Source organism: Biomphalaria glabrata, chromosome 11, assembly GCF_947242115.1.
Source record: "Biomphalaria glabrata chromosome 11, xgBioGlab47.1, whole genome shotgun sequence".
NCBI lineage: Eukaryota > Metazoa > Mollusca > Gastropoda > Planorbidae > Biomphalaria > Biomphalaria glabrata.
The window spans coordinates 38,357,941-38,371,032 of record NC_074721.1 but is presented as its reverse complement, the minus strand read 5'-3'; the positions used below and the strand labels follow the sequence as shown (position 1 = coordinate 38,371,032).

Here is a 13,092-nt window from a genome sequence, read left to right as displayed (position 1 = left end):
TACAGAATAAAGGACGTGTTGTTAAGCTAGTTGTTTTTTTGTAACTAAAAGTATATATGCACTTTTTTAAAGCCCTTCGGGTTACAACACAAAGTAATTCTAATATAGAGGAAGTATTACACTTGCACTCTATGACTTAACTCTTTCTCTCCTAATTGGCGACACCGTCGCTGATTAGAGCTCATTAAATTTAACTAATGTTTAATTTTGTAAACTTTATTTTGTGTTATATAAAAAGACCATGCGTTCCCCTTTAATTCTATACCAAATAAAACATTTTCTGATAACAAATGACAAAGCTATTGAAGCTTAATCATAAGAGGAAGTGAAATAGTATTGGGCAAAATGAAAAAAAATCCGTCAAAACGTGGGAAAATAATTACGGAGAGAAAGAGTTAAATAAAATTTAAAAACAAATGAGCAACTAAGTAGAGGTAAGAAAGGAGATTTGATATCAGATCAACTGTCACGCATTGGGATAGTGTTAAAATTAAGGCACAATTCTTTTTTATGAAGTTGGCAACAGTGACCTTCAATTTAGCGTCCTTGACATTGTTCGCTTTATCGCTAAAATCTCCAAATAGGCCACTTATTTTTTCTGACCAATCAATAGTAGAATATTTAAATACATGAATTAAAAAAAAACGCTTTGTCCTGCCCATCGCAGTTGGGTCTGCATCAGGATTGTGTGGATGCTTTGCAGACCGCTCTTCGAAGGACTTCAGTATCTGGTATTTTTTTCTTGCCTGCTCTAGGGAAAGCTTACTCGAATCCAAGCATCAAAATAAATGGACATGATATAAATGCAGTGGACAGATTCTTGGCAGCACAATCTCCAGAAACGAAAAGATCAATAATGAAATCGACCTGCGTATCCCCAAGGCCAGTGCATCCTATGGTAGACTGTCTAAAAATGTCTGGAACAGACGTCACGTGATAAAGAAACACTGACATAGACCTAAACAAGGTTTGTCATATATGACAGAGAAATTGCCTTTTGAAAAATATCTTCTTTAAGTAACAGAGTATAACCTACCCCCTATTTGACTAAAGCACTAATAAAACTAAAACCATAACCTTACCTTATTTCAGAACCCTGAGTGCGCAAGTAAGTTCTCAATCGCTCTACAAATCTTTAAATACTGGATACTCTATTCTCCGTTTTTTTTTTCTTTCAATGTAATAGCATTTATTAAATTGTACAAACCCTCGAACTACCTATGACAAAAAAAAGTGGTAATCGCTTTCTATGACTTAAAAAAGAAGAAAAAGTAAAAGTATATATTTACTTATAACTGGAATGTCGTCAGTATTTTATCACCACAATGAACATAAGTCAGTCTTAGTTGTAATAACTCTAATAACTAAAGTGGCAATTTCAATTTTTTTTATTTTTTTTGTGTGGATTCATTGACGTAGATCTATATTACCCACAATACGGACGCCATGAAGTGGGGGCTCCTAGCCACTCGAAGATTTAATTACGTGGGGGAGCAGGGTGTCGCACAAGGTTTTAATTAATGAGAATAACCCTGTGGGTTATATCAATACCAGGGACAGTGAGGTAGACACAGTAGCCGAGTCGCATGTGTGCATAACAATAAAATGATACTCACTGTTTCGTAAAAATGTTCCGTCTTCCATCTTTTTACTTAACAATGAGAATCGAGTGAACACAAAAAAAAAAAAATTGTTGTACAGTGATATGACACATATCGGCGTATAAAAATGGCCATTTCCCTGTTTCTTGAATTAATTAATTTGTGAAATAACAAAGAATGGGTGCACACTAAAGAACGCCCAGTCGAAATGTTTCTGTCTTAGTGATTAGAGTCTAATATGTAGTTTTTTTTATCGTGTTACATACACAAGTGGCTTAATCGGTTCACTTGTGTGGCGACATAACAGATGCGTCCAGAGGATTCTTTGATGTGGGTCATTTTGACACAGAGCCTGGGCTAAATCTGTTAGGGTTAAATCTGTTAGGGTTAAATCTGTTAGGGCTAAATCTGTTAGGGTTAAATCTGTTAGGGCTAAATCTATTAAGGCTAAATAAGCCAATCTTCGAAAAAAACGTAAATACGTGTCGATGTTTCAGTCGATTTAGTAATTGATAGACCAGCTATCTATCTATCTATCTATCTATCTATCTATCTATCTATCTATCTATCTATCTATCTATCTATCTATCTATCTATCTATCTATCTATCTATCTATCTATCTATCTATCTATCTATCTACCTACCTACTTACCTATCTATCTATCTATCTATCTATCTATCTATCTATCTATCTATCTATCTATCTATCTATCTATCTATCTATCTATCTAAGACTAAGACTAAGACTGCTTTATTGATCCTAATGGAAATTTGTTGTGATTACAAGGGCTCTTTAATAAGACAGAAACATTTACATAATAAGAACAGACACAATATAAAGAGTTCGTTGAGCGACTACACACAGGCATCTTAGTGCTTTACATGTTTCCTGATCAACGAGTGGCGTTGATATAGTCTGACTGAGTAAGGAACGAACGAGTTTTTGTACCGCTTGGTTCTAGCCTTGATAGATAGAAGTCGCTCACTTCGCGACGACTTGACGTAGTTATAATGGAGCGGATGGCTGTTGTCTTCCAAGATTTTTCCGATTTTTCAGAGGCATCTCTGTCTGTCTATCTAATTATCTGTCTATGTATCTACTGGACCGTAATCCTCCAATCTGTATATGTTTTAACGTTATACTTGTTTACCTCCCTTGAGACATGAAATAAGCTTTACAAATCAGACTAATCGACAAGCTCTGAAGTCGTTGTGACACCACAATGGCCACTGGTTATCAGACATACAAAATATTTTTTTTATGAAAATACTTTATTTTATTAATTTATATGTTTAGGTGCGTGGTGGCTGAGTGCTAAGGCGCCCGATTGTCTTGAGATCGAATCTTGGTGAAGACTGGGATTTTTTAATTTCGAAATTTTTAGGGTGCCTATGATTCCGCGCAGCTCTAATGGGTACTTGATATTTGTTGGGGAAAAGTTAGTCGATAGATCGTTGTACTGGCCTTATGTCACCCTTTTTATCCGTGGGCTACCTTGACATCATCTGCCCCATAGATAGCTAGGTCAGAAAGCAGTGCTTTACTTTTTTTTTTTATTAATATATCATGATCATCATCATCATCATCAAACACCATTTGAGTAATGGCTTGAGAGGCTCAAATCCTCTCTTGCAAAAGCCCTGGACAGAAACCCTGCTGTCTTGCGTAGTGCATAAATGTCGCCATACAGGTCGAGAATTTTGGGTTTCCCAGACCTGTCGAGACGGAGATCAGAAGGTCTGGGGCAGTCATACAGAATATGAGGCACGGTTTCCTCTTCTTACACGCAGTGGGGAAGTATGAGCCAACAGGACAGTGGCCTGTCCTGCACTGTGCTATAATAGCTTGCTCAGGCCTGGACAGCCTCCACTACGGGGAAGTGGGTCAGGGCGCCTCATGCGCTCCCAGACTCCACGGGCTTTTGGGGACTTGTCCCAGCACTCATATATCATGATAGAAACTGAAGAACTTTATATCACCTACCCCATCGAATTGCAAAGTCTTAAAGGAGTATCTTTACGCACTAGAGATATAAATAAGGATTATTTAGTGATGTATTTTTTAGCTGAATTAAAATTTAAGCTTCATTACAGCATCAAAGGTGATCATGTTAAAACAAATTATTTATAAAAGAATACTTAAATAGATCCCCAATAGACAACGGCTTTGTCTGCATCAGATGTGGGAAATATTCAGGTCGTAAATGAGTTTTCGTAGTCAAGTGAATTACTGCATTCATCATTTTTCTTCGGAATCGAAGATCTTGCGTTATTAGTGCAATGCATGTATCGCAAACGCTAGCATACTGGATCATTAGGATTATGCTAAGAGCGTAAGTACCTAAGGTACTCAAAAGTATCGATTCCCTTAAAAGGACAACTTCGAATAATTTGAATATTAAGCTGATATACGAACAGGTACTACACCACAAGAACGAAAAGGTACAAAAAAACGAAATAAAATTTAACCTGAAACTATTTGATTCGTAGATCTTGTACTCATTAATTAATGGGATATTTGAATTTTTTTTTCTCCAAGCGTCAGTAAATGGCTGCAATTCTCTACTTAAAATATGAGCAACACTGCAGCTAGCTTTACAACCGAACCATTTTCTTGTCTTTTTGTTTTTGTATCTCTAGGCGTAATTTAACCATCTTTTATTCGCGGCTCAAACCAAGATTGACGGAATATTTGTTTTATAATGCTATTGTTCTTTTTTAAAGCAGCCACACTTTCTTTACAATCAACGTTGTTGTTTTTTTTCATGTTCTTCAGAAAGGAAAGATCCGTTCACAGGTAGATTTTACATTCAGAGTCCCATTTTATAAATGCACTAATATTAAAGGTCAATGTACCGATCCACCAGAGAAAAATTAAGGGCCCTAATATATATGAAAAAATATTTTTCAACATTTTTTTTTTTGGAGGGTGCGGGGATTTTCTACACTTTGTACCGACATATCGGCGGGCCGGATGAAACCACGTCGAGGCCGGATCTGGCCCGCGGGCTGTATTTTGGTCATCACTGTACTACACTATGATCTTTGTTTTTCAGATAATTTCAAATTAATTTTAGGTTATTCAAAAACCAGTTACAGTAATCTATGAAATGCCTCAGGGTTGTCCAAATAACATGGATGTGATGCTCCTCTTCTATTGGTGCATACCAGAAGTTTGAGAGATGCTGCACAACTTGTGTGCTCTCCATACCATTGACCTGGTCTTTTGTCCCAAACTACAAAGAGTGTAGGAATCTGACTTTTTCCTCATTGGATTTGTACATTTCGATGTAAGTACTGGAGCTACGGGTGCTCATTGGATTTGTATATCTCGATGTAAGTACTGGAGCTACGGGTGCTCATTGGATTTGTACATTTCGATGTAAGTACTGGAGCTACGGGTACTCATTGGATTTGTATATCTCGATGTAAGTACTGGAGCTACGGGCACTCATTGGATTTGTACATTTCGATGTAAGTACTGGAGCTACGGGTACTCATTGGATTTGTACATTTCGATGTAAGTACTGGAGCTACGGGTACTCATTGGATTTGTACATTTCGATGTAAGTACTGGAGCTACGGGTACTCATTGGATTTGTATATTTCGATGTAAGTACTGGATCTACTGGTGCTCATTGGATTTGTACATTTCGATGTAAGTACTGGAGCTACGTGTGCTCATTGGATTTGTATATCTCGATGTAAGTACTGGAGCTACGGGTACTCATTGGATTTGTACATTTCGATGTAAGTACTGGAGCTACGGGTACTCATTGGATTTGTATATCTCGATGTAAGTACTGGAGCTACGGGTACTCATTGGATTTGTACATTTCGATGTAAGTACTGGAGCTACGGGTACTCATTGGATTTGTACATTTCGATGTAAGTACTGGAGCTACGGGTACTCATTGGATTTGTACATTTCGATGTAAGTACTGGAGCTACGGGTACTCATTGGATTTGTACATTTCGATGTAAGTACTGGAGCTGCGGAGCTACATAACCAATGGCTCTATCTGTACTAGTTGGAGGATCTTCAAATAAATATGGCAGAGAGAACTCCCCACTCGTAGATGGAGAAATAATTACTGGTCGATGCAATCCAGTCGTTGAAATTAAACCTTGCAGAAATGCTCCTTTCAGCTCTGGCTCTAAAATGCAAATACTCTTACCAAAATCCTTGAAGATCTACTGCTACAGCATTGTGGCCCCAATTTGCAAACATGATTGAGGGTTTGAATGTCCAACCAATTTTCGGAAGTAAACCACATCCCATGCAGAAAGAGAAAATCAATAGATCCGCAATGAATCGATTGACTGCCTGTCTTTGTCACTTGTTCGATGTACAATTTCTTATTCTCTATCCCAACTACAATAAACTTTGATTTAGAAACAAGCAAATCTGCATTAATCTGCATTAATTGTTGGGGGAGACTCAAGTGTTATAAAGTCCGGTTCCCTAATTAATATCCTCTCAACTAATAAGGCTAGTCTTCGAGTCCGAAGATCAGTGAGGAATGCAGTATTTCCCGTGGCTGCGGAGTCCCAGCTGTGACCTACATATTTTTCCACATTCAGGGCAAGCACAACCATTGTCCGCAGGTGGTCGATTTAGATTGTCCTCGGCAGCAGATTTTCTTTTGGTCTCAAATGTGTATCCCGCGGCCTTCGTGATTGACGTCCAGCTATCTCGTTCTGAGGCCGCATGCAACCAGGGGCTTTCTTCTATGCCAACCTAGAAAGTTGTCACCTAAGCTGGTCTTTGAGGATTTTAATATAAGCATACGATATTTTGATCTTAGCCAAGAGGACTAGGACATCTTTTTTTTAAATTTTATTGTAGGAGCTGATTGAAAGAAATTATTCGTTTTCGAATTATTTAACAAAAATTGTAAGTGATTTAAACGTTAATATTATTTTGCATATTAAATATATATTTATAATATATAAAATGTATAACAAAGAAGTTTTTACATCAATTTATATATTTATTTATTTATTTATTATAAACGTTATATTATAAACTATTTATATTAATTAAATAATTTTTAGTTTCAAATGAAATGTGTTAAGCGTTAGCAAAGTTTTAATTTTGCCATGTATACTCTTTTCCTTTACATCTATTTTGATACTAAAGACATTTATAGATGCATTTGTATTTTTTGTTTAAATTCCACTTTCATTCATTTAATTTTTGAACATGTTTTCTTGTTGTTTTTTTTTTAAATTATTATTACAATTAATTTTGTTTGACATTCAACAAGAATATAATTTTAAGAATTACACTATACACTGTACGTATTATCATTTGTAAAACTTTAGACCGTACTTTCTGCTATGCAGCGGCATGGCCTTCAACACTACTTTGATGTCTACGAAACCGTGTTTGGCCTGATCATTTTGCTGGTCGGCATGGGCCTTTGATGGAACTCCTATTTTTGTTTTGCTCCTTCCCTCACCCGTTTTTTTATGGTTCCATGAAAGTTAACGAAAAAGAGGGATGAGAGAGGTTAAGTTAAAAAACCTTGATATAATGCGTCAAAAGGGGAGACAATCAGCTCGTTAACAAAACTTAATAGAAGTTAACTTAAACATATACACACAACCGCGAAATTGCAAACCACCCAACTTATTCATAGCACAATATGGGTATAAAGTTCTATTATCTGCGATTTGAAAAGAAAAAGTAAGTTTCTTGTTGTTTATTTGTAATAACATAGATCTAAAAATACTACACTTAAGGCTTACAAAAAAATATATTATTTAATTCAAACAAAAATCTAGAGTAGATCTAAATCAATTTTATACCTCTGTGATTAACGGCAAACTTATGATTAGTATGAAGTCATTGATGATGAAAATTATTACAATAATTACAATAATTTATATACTATTATATAGCGCTCTCACATCCGATATTTAATGAGAGGAGATTTAGAATCATTTATATTTTAAATAATATATTCATATACAAATCTCGTTTTTGAGAATGTACTAGGACGAAGCAAGAGCTTTTCACATTTAGAGGTACCTCTCTAACAGTTCTGCTTTCTCTTATCTTTTAAAGGAATATATATAGTTCGTCCACCCTAGTTCGATTATGACCACTTTGTCATCCAGGGGGCCGAGGGCCTTGCATTGTTTTTTTTTGTCTCCTCGTGTGGCTGGTGAGCCCGGAATGTTCGGCCGTACACTAGGCAGTTTATTTCAGCTGGAGCTAGTGTCATTGGCCTTGCTTTTCTTCTCTGGCGTTTTTTCTTCTGCCAGCTTTGTTCTCTTTTCCTCAGCAACCTGTGCACCGGTTTTCACAGCGCGACGTCATGATGCTCTGTCAAGTGCCTCTGTCTCCCAGGTGGATGGGTCTATGCTGAACGCCTTCAGAGAAGCTTTGAGGGTGTCCCTGAAGCGTTTTCTTTGACCACCTTAAGAGCGCTTTCCTTCGCTTAGTTGGCCATACAAGTCGTTTAGGGATGCGGTGGTCTTTCATTCTGCATACGTGTCCTGCCGATCGCAGCTGGGACTGCATCAGGATGTGTGGATGCTTTGCAGACCCGCTCTTTGAAGGACTTCAGTATCTGGCATTTTGTCTTGCCATTTTGCATTCAGCATTCGTGGTAGTGATTCAGTTTCTTTGCATGTTAATTGTACACTATCCATGTTTCTGAGGCATAGAGCAATGTAGAGGAGGATGACGGCTCGATAGACCCTAGTTTTGTATTTGTGGTGATACCACTTTAAAGGAATGGGTTGTCAGGCAGGAAAACCAATGATTTAGCATATTTTAAGTCACAGATCAACATGCATGACTAGATTGACACGTGAAATGCGTAGGACCTAATTGTTTTATTTTTTTGAAGAAACGTCTGTAATCTATAAGTAATACCAAAAAGTTTGAAACTCATTAAGGCTGCTATTGTAGTGTTTATAGTTTTCAGACTACATACATGTAGATTTATAAATAGAATACATTATGTAAGCCTACGAAAGCATACATCCAGTTTTCGATGCGTTATCAAACTTTATATATTTTGAATAGAATTAGGCTTACACCTATGATAAATCACATGGGCGTAGCCGAGAGGGGAGGAATTCAAACCATCACTGGCCTCAGATCTCATTGTCTGAAAGGGAAACTTTACTTATTGCCCCAGTGCAGCCAACTTAAGCAAACAAGAGTCACCAAATTTCATGAGCGTAGCCAAAAGTGGTTTTGTGGTCCCCCCCCCCCTTTTCCAATATAAAACTTAAGCATTTTACCATTTTCTACCAGTCGCTGGACTCCAGTGAATAGAAGATTTAGTTTTTTGATTTTTTTAGCGGAAGAGTAGCAGGCTAATTGCACTGTAGATACCTCAGAATATGCATTTTTTAAAGCTTAAAAGAACGGAAATAATGCTCTGATTCGGGGGAGCTTACGGCGCTCCCCCAGACTTCCTATCTGTAACTGTCCCTTGGCGGTGTGTACTACCTTTCACTAATTATAGGAAGAGAGTATTCTAGAGTAGAAAAAACGTTTAAAAGAATGAAAGATAAGAATGTAATGAAGATTAATTACATATACACACACACTAATATATATATATATATATATATATATATATATATATATATATATATATATATATATATATATATATATATATATATATATATTGCGGAGGGGGTTTAACACCCCCCCCCCCCCCCACACCGAAAATATATGACATGCCATTTATGGGCCGGTTTATATGGTAATGCCCTGGCCGATTTTGATACCCAGTCCGCCCCTGGTAGCTTCGTATGGGAACAATAATAAGGAATACAGCAGACGAGCCCGTTGGCGATATTATGGTATGGAATATAGTTATGGAGTGTGTGTGTGTGTTTCTAATGGCTGAAGAAAGGGAGCATTAATTGTTAGTCTTGTAGAATGAAGATGAAGAAAGGGAGCATTAATTGTTAGTCTTGTAGAATGAAGAAATGGAGCATTAATTGTTAGTCTTGTAGAATGAAGATGATAAAGAAAGGGATCATTAATTGTTAGTCTTGTAGAATGACTCCAGATTAGTGGCTCTGTTATAATATCTATGTTAAGAAAGAGAAACGACCCTAGGATCTTATCTTATATCTTTTATCGTTAGTTTGTTTTAAAATCAGTTTATTACATTTCGTCTTAAGTTGAATTTGTCTACATAGTAATTAAAGTAACACCTCCGTTATTCACAAAAAAACGTTTATTCAAGTTAGTTCAAATTTAATAATTTAAAATATAATAAAACAGCGGCTTAGTTGTTGACTAGCCATCCGGTGCCAGAAGTCAATGTCATATCAGAATGTTAAGTAAAAGTTCCCCTTCAGACCTTGTGGTCTACAGGGCAGATGATATAAAGGTCATCTGTTTTTTGTGGCCTACGGTTAACGAGGGTGTCATGTGGCCAGCACAACGACCAACCGCATTTACTTTTCCCCAACTAATGCCAGGTACCCTCCCAAAGATCCCGAAATTGAAAATCCCAGTCTTCACCAGGATTCGAACCCGGGACCCCCGGTTCGAAGCCAGAAACTCGGGTCACCCCCCCCCTCCAGGGCAGCCACACGCAGAGAGGAGCCAAAAAAATAATTATTATAGATATTTTAGTCAGGTAATACATTCCAAGGTTGCTTATAATATATTATTATTAAATACTTTTTATTTATAAGCCTATATTTCTATGGGGTGTTCGTGGAAAATGGATCGGGAAGACAATAAACTTTCTAACCCCGGGCTCTCGTTTCGCTTTCCAAGCCTCTGTTTGTAAGAGCGATTATTTTGCTCTTGAAAAGTAACCTATGATATGAATGATAGATAAAAAGAAATGAAACTATTAAATTTTTGTACCCCCGCTCAAGCTAGCTAGCTAATCTACTGACGCTTTAAATGACACTAGTTTTCTATATAGCACACGTCACGCATTAAGATTGTTTATAGTATTTAGTGATCATAATATAAATTACTGCTATAACCCCGCCATGCGCACCGCCATCCAAGATAGTGCAGAAGGTGCGCACTATTAGTGACTAGACTTGGAAGGATGTTGACATGAGAGAGAGAGAGAACGATTTCCGCCCAAGTCTAGAGCCGAGATGAAGATGCTGTGTTCAGGACAGATGTCCTATGTGTTTGTCATGTCTCCGTGTAAATAAACATCTATGTCTCGTTGAGTTGCCTCCCTTCAGTTATTACATTACATTAAAATATTTAAAACACTTAATTAGAAAAGAACGAAAAAAAAAAACAATTTACTGTAATTACTGTAATCAGAGCACCATAAATAATACATATTACAAATTTAATCGCTCTTTTAATATAAGTTCGCCTCTACTGAAATATGAAGGCTTTATTTAAGTCTCAACAAGCTATCGTAACTTGACAATCTAATCTCAAAAGATAAAATAACAAAAATAGTAGTAGACATATGGCCGCGGTGGCTGCAAAGTATTCTGTTGTGTTGTCTTTATATGAGAAAAGTGTCCTTGTAATCACAACAAATGTCCGTAAGGATCAATAAAGCAATCTTAGTCTTAGTCTTAGTCTTAGTCTTAGTCAATTGAAAACATACAAACACAAATATATTTTTTAATAGGCATGATAGGTTGATACTGTTATGGGTAACATTTACCTCCCTTGTCTTCCCTGCGGACCGTTGGTTTATTAAAGTTACTTATTGCTTTTTTTTTTTTTTACGCGTTTTACATTACATAAAGAGAATGTACATCAGTTATAGGAAAAGAGCAAATGAGAGAGAGAGAGAGAGAGTGAGAGAGAGAGTGAGTGAAGGAAATAGAAAGAGAGAGTGAAAGAGAGAGAAAGAGAGAGTGAAACAGTGAGAAAGAGAGAGTGAAACAGTGAGAAAGAGAGAGTGAAACAATGAGAAAGAGAGAGTGAAACAGTGAGAAAGAGAGAGTGAAACAATGAGAAAGAGAGAGTGAAACAGTGAGAAAGAGAGAGTGGAATACAAGAGGTCGTTAACTAGAGAGAGAAAGAGAGAGAGAGAGAAAGATGGTGAGAGAGGGTGTATGAGAGAGAGGGCGTAGAGTGGAGGGAGAGACAGAGAAATAAAAAAAAAACATGTTTATAGACTAAAAACGTAATTAACTCAATTGCTTTATTGTTATTGATTTCTGGTCAATACTATTTTATTAGCCCATTTATTTGAAGATTCAAGTCATCACGGAGAGAGAGATGTTACTACACAAGACAAAAACACGTCTCTTATTAAAGTGGAGTTGCACGCAAGGTGTTGGATACGTCTTTACTTAGACACACTATTACGGTGTTTCTCAAGCTAGTCACTGTGACGCCGGAGGCTGAGGGGCAAAGCGCTTGGCTTCCGGGGGTTCCGGGTTTGAGTCCTGGTGAAGACTGGGATTTTTTGGATTCGGGATCTTTGGACGCCTCTGAGCCCACCCAGCTGTAATGGGTACCTGACATTAGCAGGGGGAAAGTAAAGGCGGTTGTTGTTTTTTTTTGTGCTGGCCACACGACACCCTCAACCGTGGGTCACAGAAATAGATGACCTTTACACCATCTGCACCATAGATTTCAAGGTCTGAAAGGGGCACATTACTTAACAGTGAAGCCTCCTAGACAACAACAAAAAAAAAAAAAACGCGTTCGCGCACCCGTTAGCCAGCTAAATGGTCAGTTTGAGCGCTGTCCGAGATGGTTTTATAAGTGTACTGATAAATAAACTCCAAGGCATAACCCTTGTATCCGTTTTTTTCTTGGCATCTATAATTGGGGTTTTTCTACAATAGTAGGGAGAGAGAGAGAGAGTGGAGTCTATTAATTAAAACTTTTCATAAAACCAACAATTTAGTTATGTCTAAGCTTTTCTTTTTAATATACTCATGTGCTTTTTTTAAAAGATCAATTCAAGTCACATTATTAACACAAATTGAATGAACTACAAGGAGAGCTCCCTAATTTGGAAACCACTGCGCAGTTCATCTCGTATATTGGTCTAGTCATCTGAACGCTCCAATATAATAATGAGAACGAAGAAGAAGAATGGTGATTAAACCGATAAAACTAGATGTGGGGCAAGCTGTGTGATAATCATGATAACTAATACATATCTCAATGCTATGTGCTAATTACATTGGGCTCAATACAAGACTTGGAGTCGCGGTGTCTGAGCGGTAAAGTGCTTGGCTTCCTATCCGGGCGGCCCCGGTTCGAATCCTGGTGAAAACAGGAATGTTTTTTAATTTCGGGATCTTTGGGCGCCTCTGAGTCCACCTAGCTCTAACTGACATTAGTTGGGGCGGTCGATCATTGTTCTGTCCACATGACACCCTCTGTCCTATTGACCAATTTACAATAAAATTTTTCCTCAGACCAAAGCTAAAAAGAACGTTAAAAATATCAAATCAACATTTAAAGGTTTCGAAAAGAAGTACATGACAGTTAAGACACACATAAAGACTTACTTCGGTCTTATTCTCAAAGCACTGGAAAATGAC

At 37.3% G+C, this 13,092-nt stretch overlaps 1 protein-coding gene across 1 annotated transcript in view; it reads right to left on the bottom strand.

Annotated features, from left to right (window-relative positions):
* The window catches only part of LOC106058174 (uncharacterized), a 52,598-nt gene extending 39,506 nt beyond the window's left edge, over positions 1 to 13,092 (bottom strand). The window contains exon 1 of the mRNA XM_056045612.1: positions 13,060 to 13,092. The gene's annotated coding sequence lies outside the window, so the exon portion shown is untranslated. The remainder of the gene's footprint in view (positions 1 to 13,059) is intronic.